This window comes from Nannospalax galili, unplaced genomic scaffold, assembly GCF_000622305.1.
Source record: "Nannospalax galili isolate Female #2095 unplaced genomic scaffold, S.galili_v1.0 scaffold308, whole genome shotgun sequence".
In the NCBI taxonomy this organism is placed as follows: domain Eukaryota; kingdom Metazoa; phylum Chordata; class Mammalia; order Rodentia; family Spalacidae; genus Nannospalax; species Nannospalax galili.
Window position 1 is genome coordinate 3,177,812 of NW_008359214.1, and position 7,206 is coordinate 3,185,017.

General features: G+C 33.9%; 1 non-coding gene across 1 annotated transcript; it reads right to left on the reverse strand.

Annotated features, from left to right (window-relative positions):
• Positions 1 to 4,529: 4,529 nt before the first annotated feature.
• LOC115068393 lies at positions 4,530 to 4,631 on the reverse strand. The gene has a single exon (XR_003847750.1). It is a non-coding gene; the product is annotated as a U6 spliceosomal RNA (small nuclear RNA).
• Between the last annotated feature and the right edge of the window lie 2,575 nt (positions 4,632 to 7,206).

Genomic DNA, 7,206 nt, shown 5'->3' on the forward strand with positions numbered 1-7,206 from the left:
TAGACATATTATAATTAAATTTTTGAAATAAAAAGACAGACTTTTGAATATAGAGGAGCAATTCATCACAGACAAAAATCCTTAAGAAGACTAATAATATATTTATTGGAAACCTTGGAGACCACAATGAATATATGACATGTTGAAAATACTTTTAAAAAGAAAGAAAAGAAAAGAAAAGAAGAAAAAAAACAACCAAGAATTCTATGAAATAATCCATCAAAAATTGATGTCAAACTAAGAAATTCCAATATAAACAATAACTAATAAATCAATTATTGATAAATTGATTTCTTATGAAAATGTGCTAATGATTCACCTTCATGCTGAAAATAAAGAACACTAAAGAGAGTCTTGACTCATGAGGAAACAAGGGATTTCAATTAATGTGAAATATAGACAAAAATGAGCAGGAAAATATAAAAGTAGTATAAATGTATTATTGTCTTTAACTCTTCAAAATTTCATTTTCGATGTAAATGAAAAATTCAAAAATAGAAATCATAGAATTATGTTATTAGGTACATAATGTATAAAATGTATTTTATGGATAGCACAACACAAAGTACAGAAGAAACAGAAACAGATTTTTAGATACTCAAATATCTAAGTTGGTATGAATTGTAAATGATGTCTTCTAAATTTCACTTATTAATTCTAATCCCTACAGGGGCCACAATATCCCACCTGGAATTCCATGTTAAGGATGCTATTATATTTAAAAATTTCATTTAAAAATACTCATTTTCAGCATTTACTCATTCAACATTTATGCAGATCTTGATTTTGTGCTCCCCCTCTTCCCTTCATTACTTCTCTCTTGTTTTTCCCTCGATCTTCCATTTCTTTAAATTCCTATTTTAAGCCTGTTCCTTAGCTCAGCTGTTTTGCTATTTTTTCCTTTTTTATTGTTGTCACTGAACATCCATTCCATTATTCAGCCCACCAATTGTTCTCATATAATTTCAAAAGAGAATTAAAGAAGGTAGAAGATTCAAGTTGTAATTCAAATTTGCCACTGACATTCAAGGAAAATTGTATTAAACACTAGAACTACATAGTCCAAAGGGGACAAGACCATTCATATTGTTTCTTAACTCATGATCCATTTAGGGTAGTTCTTAAAAGTATTTTTTTTAGTTGAGAAATTGCAGATTGGAATATAGTTGTATGAACTGATGCAAATAAGCCCCATTCATCTTCCACCTAACTTCCCGAATAGCTTAATTTCAGAGCACAGTAAAACATGTACATCTTTCATTTGCACCAACTTGAGGCTCAATCCTTTAACACATGGACTTTCAGTTGCACTCAAGACCCAAACCATAATATGGCCTATTCAGAACTTACCCATAACAACCAGTAATCTCCTCTCCAATCCCATATATGTTTTAAATTCAAGACCATTCACTAGACAGTATCCAATGAAATAGCCATTCAAAATGTAAACTTGTGGGATTTTCAGTTTCACTAATTCTCTGGAAAGTCATACATATCCACTAAATTCTCTTCTTTACATTGCTTAGCAGAACTCCAATACATGGAGTTACTACAGGTTAATTACTAAGATTTTAATAAATATGGATGGTTTAGAGTTAGGAATGTAAACTGAAATTCCCAGGGGAGGGGGTGACTATATCAAGACTATATCTCCATTAAAGATTCTACAAGGCTGAATGACTTATTAAAGGTTTTGTACAGGTTATTATGTGAATTTAGTCCTGCTTGTCTAAGATACCATCCTACGAGCATAATTGATCAGTGTTTAGACATACAGTATGTGTGTTTCTGGTTCATAAAAGGCTCCCAAATTATTTCCTAGAAAGTTGTACCATTTTATGTTCTCCATGGGAATGCATGAGTGATTCCACTTCTTCCCATCTTTACCAGCATTCCTTTTTCGACTGTGATATTTGTACATCAATATTGATGGTAGTCTTTATTTGAATTTCCCGAATAATCAAAGATGTTGAACCTCTTTCCTTTTCACTGACTTCCCATCTTGTCTATAGATTGTTTAAAATCCTATTGTCTGAATTTTTAAAATGTTTTCTGTTTTTATTCTCTTAATTATTTCTATATTGATTCCATTAAGGTCTAAGAACATTATTTCTATGATTGTCATTTTACTGAGGTTTCTCTTATGGAAGAAGAAAAGGTGTTTTGCATGTTTGTTGGCACTTTAAGAAAGTGTGCATTCTCCTTTTGTTTGTGCACTATTCTATGAAAGTTCACAGAATCACATAGGGTGATGGTGTTGTTTGGGTCTTCTTTGTCTTTACTGGTGTCTAACTATGTATGAATTGTTGAAAGAAATGTGTTGAAAACTCCAACTTTGGATTTATTGCGTCAAGCTTGAAGCTCCATTGCCTTTTGTTTCCATGTTTGTATCATACTGCTCCATACATAAAGAAATGGAAGTGTGTGGTTTAGCTCAGTGGTAGGCCACTTTCCTATCATGCTAAAGGAACTGAGTTTTATTTCTAGCAATGAAATAAATAAAAATCCACATTTTAAAAAGAAGAGAGACAAATAGGATAATTAAATGTTCTTCAAGGAATGATAGTTTTATTGTTGTTAATTTTTTGTCAGTAGTCATTTTATTCCCTCCTAAATCTATCAGTTCTGATAATTTAGACATTCTCACTTTGAGTTAGTTATTTTCATGATATATGAATCTAATATCAGTGTGCCACGAGCTCACATATATTATTATATTTAAATTGAACATCTTTCAGACATCATAAAATTTATCACAATTTTAAACCTGTATGCCAGCTTCCTCTCCTTCATGATTAGGATAAAGAAAGCAAAACAGAAAACACAAGAAACTCAAGTATTCATCCCTTTTAGTTCCACAACCCCTGCCTGTGTGCCCCCTTACAGCCCAACTTTCAGAGATCTCTAATTATTTCAGGTTTAAATTTTATGTAGTAGATAGTATAACAAAAATGAAATCTCCTGCATGTCTCCACTCATGAAAAAAGTTGAATTTTAAAAGGTTTTGTGGTGTGTGTTTTAGTTTTACTGCTCTAAAAATAATATAATAATATTCACAGAACACACATGACTTTTGCAATATTAGATCAAACTAGAGGCAGAAATACCAAATGATCATAAAGCAAAAATTGTTTGCTCTGAGTGTTCTGTGAGATTCAGCAACATTCAGTCACTAGCAGTGGAAACTATCTGTGGTGTTCTATCATTAAGAAGGCTCTGGACTAACAGTAGGAATAAACTAGAATCGAATGTGATTTAAATCATACATAGCAAGTGATTGTTTATAACAAGAAGTCAAAATTAAAGTGTTTGCATAGTCAAACAATGTTATCAGGAGCCAGTTATCCCTGACACTCCTCTATGAATTCCCAGAAATTAAACCTAGACATGCTGTGTGGGCATTACATTCTAGAATACAAACTATGGAAAATTTTGCCATGAATACACTGTGCTGTGGCTCAGCACTGTAAATCAATAAATTGCTCAAGAAACACAAAGTTGGCTTCGTTGAATTTCCCTGTTCTGATCATCATTGACATTCAAAATAGGCTGACTCTCAAGAATATTCTTCATTTGTTTCATTCTAAGGCATTTTGCACATTGCTACTTACAAGACCTTTCTGTTACATTCTCTTATTAGATCATAGTAAACTTTCACTTTAGTTTTTATCATAATTAATAAACTTTGGGTGAAGAAAAACAGTGATAGCAGATAATTTACTTGCTTACATGCAACTCAGTGATACAGTTAACAAATAGGACATAGATTTAATCACTTTCTGTACCACTTGTTACTAACTGCTGAGCATATTACTTAATGTCTTGGAGTTGAGGTTTTCTAGGCTATAAATGAATGATGATCATGAAGATTCAAATAGCTGACATTCAGTAACCATTTAAAGAAGCAAAATAGAAATTATCATTGTTAATACTATTACTATTACTATATTCATGAGTTCACTGGAACTCTGAGAGTTATAATCATTGGATTGACTGGAAAGTTTAGATTTCTATTTTTCTTTTCCAAATACCTGACTCTATATTCTGCATGCACACTGATAAGTTTCACAGAAGTTTTCATAAACTTCATTTTATGCCTCGGTTTGATATATACCCTTACAGACTCTTCTCCTTCAGTCTAGAATGCCATTCCATTACAGTTCAACTAAGAGCTGGTATTTATCCTTTGCAACTCATCTCAAATGCCATTACCATTGTGGAAATTTTAATTTTATCTTCAATTCCAGAGTTAGATGCTCTGTTCTCTGTGCTCTCATCCATACTTGAGCATGAATATTCCATTGTATTTTTATATTTACTTATCTGTTTCCTCACTACAGTGAAAACATATTGAGTGCAAAACCCATGGTTTATTCACGCCTGTATTTCTGATGTCTGGAAACACACAGGGTACATTATGCTTTTGTTGTATGATATGTTATTTATTCCATCATAAAATTCATATAAAATGTTTATAAGATCTTCTCAGCTTTTTTGAACATATAGGATCAACATACCTTGTTTTATTTTAACATATGGAATGTTTCATGAATTTGCACATCATCCTGAGTAGGGGCATGCTAATCTTCTCTATATTGTTCCAATCAATATATGTAATGCAAAGCAAGTACCATAGGATACTTTATTTTAAAGGGAAATAGAGAGTGATTACAAATAGCTATCACTAACAGGTAAATAGTAATTTCTATTCATAAACCAGATTATTCTTAGACCTATACAAGGCTATTCAAAACAATCACCTGAAAAATGATTTTTAGAGCTGAAATGTGGGTTTTACTGTGAGAATATCTACACAGATATTTGTAGCATTTGCAGCTCTTGAGATGAATTGTGTGTGTGTTGCTTAGCTGCTTGGTTTTTTGCTTTCTTCCTTTTCTTCCATCCCTCCTTCTTTCCTTCCTTGTTTTCTGATAGATGTATGTGAAGATTTTCTTCTACTCAGTTCCCAGTGAAACTCGTTTTATGGCCAGCTCATCCATTCCTTTCACAAATTTATATGAACTTCTCATGAGTCAGTAACAGATTATTTGTACTGCAGTGAACTAAATAGATTGCTTTCTGTTCTTTATCGTAAAAATTATGTTTTCTTTTGTTTCAAATGCTTTTGAGAATTGTAATTCCTGTTCCTTTATTTAAAATCTGCTTAAAATACCATAAGCTAGGTGGCAGTGCATATATTTGTAAAATAGTACTCGCTAGAGAAATTCCAAATTTCTACACTATCTTCACAGACTAAAATATGTCATCTGTGTTGGCTAGTTTTTATTGTTAACTTGGTACAACCTAGAATCACCTGGGAAGAGGGAATTCCAGTTCAGGAATTTCCTAGATCAGAACAGCCTGTGGTCATAGACATATTTAAGACTGTTTTGTTAAATAATTGATGTAGAAGGGCCTAGCCACTGTGGACATCACCATCCCTAAGTCTGTACACAAGAATACTGTGCATGAGCCAGGGAGAGAGCCAGGAAACATCATTCTTTCATGATTTCTGATTTTTCTGCCCTAATATTACTGAATGGTATCTTGTCTTGTGGAAGTCTAAGATAAACAAAGTCTAGCCTTTTCAAGTTGCTTTTGGCCAGAGTGTTTTATCATAGCAATAGAAATACCAACAGAAATGAATGTTGGGCTGGAAAACCATTAGTGCTAAGAGCTTAATGATGTGTGTGTGTCTGTGTGTCTGTGTCTATGTGTCTGTTTGTTTCTGTGTGTCTGTGGTGGGGGTGAGGTTGGATCAAGGCTGCATCATACTTTGGAAACAGGACTTGAAACAACAGAGTTGGAACTGACCTGGAAGCCTTCTCCCTGAAGACTAGTGACTAGCTTTCATAGTATCAGAAGATACTATGCAAACTTCCATGGCAGAAAAATCAATCAATAATCCCATCAGCTGTAAAGTCTAAGAACCCCAACATGATCAGCCCAGTACCAGCAAAAACATCTCTACTGGTACTGTAAGGACACTTTTATCTTGAGTGTCTAATTGGACTTACAGCTCACTCAATGGGAGGAAGCTCATGTAATATAAATATAAACAAAAACACATGACTGGAGAAGTCATAGATCCTAGAGAAAACCTACTTTTTTCACACCTCTAGACCAAAGTAATTTCTAACTATGTGCTAAATATGTGTCCTTATATTTACAGACAAGTATTCCTCTCACCACTTATCAAAGAAGCTTCTTTTTTGCAGCAAATTACAAAAGAGACTGTTACAAAATTCCACAACTGGTCAAATCCAGAGAATGAGTATCTGTGAGGTACCCAGCCCTAAGCAACACATCTACAATGCAACCTCTACATCTGAAGCTCAGGGAACATAGTGGAACAGGGGACAGAAAGAACATTAATGCACCTCTCAGTTCTCATCAGTGAGGCTTCCTCATGCAATAGATGATTATTAACCTTGAAAGCCACAACTGACCAGAGTGCAGAATTTAAGAGACTCTAGAGTGCTTATCCCTGAATAGGACACATATAGTAATAGAAGAGGAAGCAGAAAGATTATAAGAGGCAGACATGGTGAATTACCGAAGGAAAACAGTTTTTCAGACAGCTGGGAAATTACTCATATGAACTTAAAACAATGGTAACAGCATACACAAGACCTATACAAGTTCAGGCCATACAAAATCCCAGTACAGAAATGGGGAAGAAATTCCAAGCTTAACTGAGGAACTATTGGCAACTACTGGAAGATGGATAATTGGTTTTCTTTGTGTGATGCTAAATAGGTTGACCATGTTCCAGTGGATGGATCCATACTAAAGGACATTTGGGAATGCAAACTTGACTCCGTAGGCCTTAGTATATATGGTAGAGTACATAAAATCTGGTGAAGGGTGGCTATAGCAGGGGTTCAAATAGGGGAGAGGCTCTAAATAGGATCCAAATATATTTTATGAAATTCACAAAAATTCCAGGCCTCAGTCAGTAAACAGCATTCCTCCACGGCTTCTACGTCAGCTCCTGCTTCAGTTCCAGTCCTGACCTCTTTCAATCATAGATTGTGGCCTGGAAGCTTAAGCTAAATAAACTCTTTCCCACTGTTTGAAATTGCTTTTGGTAAGAATGTTTTTATCACAGCAACAGAAAGCAAACTAGAATATCATCAAACTTAGACATAGTTTTGAACAAATCTATAGACTTTGGTGATTCTGGATCATACTTACCTTCAAGTG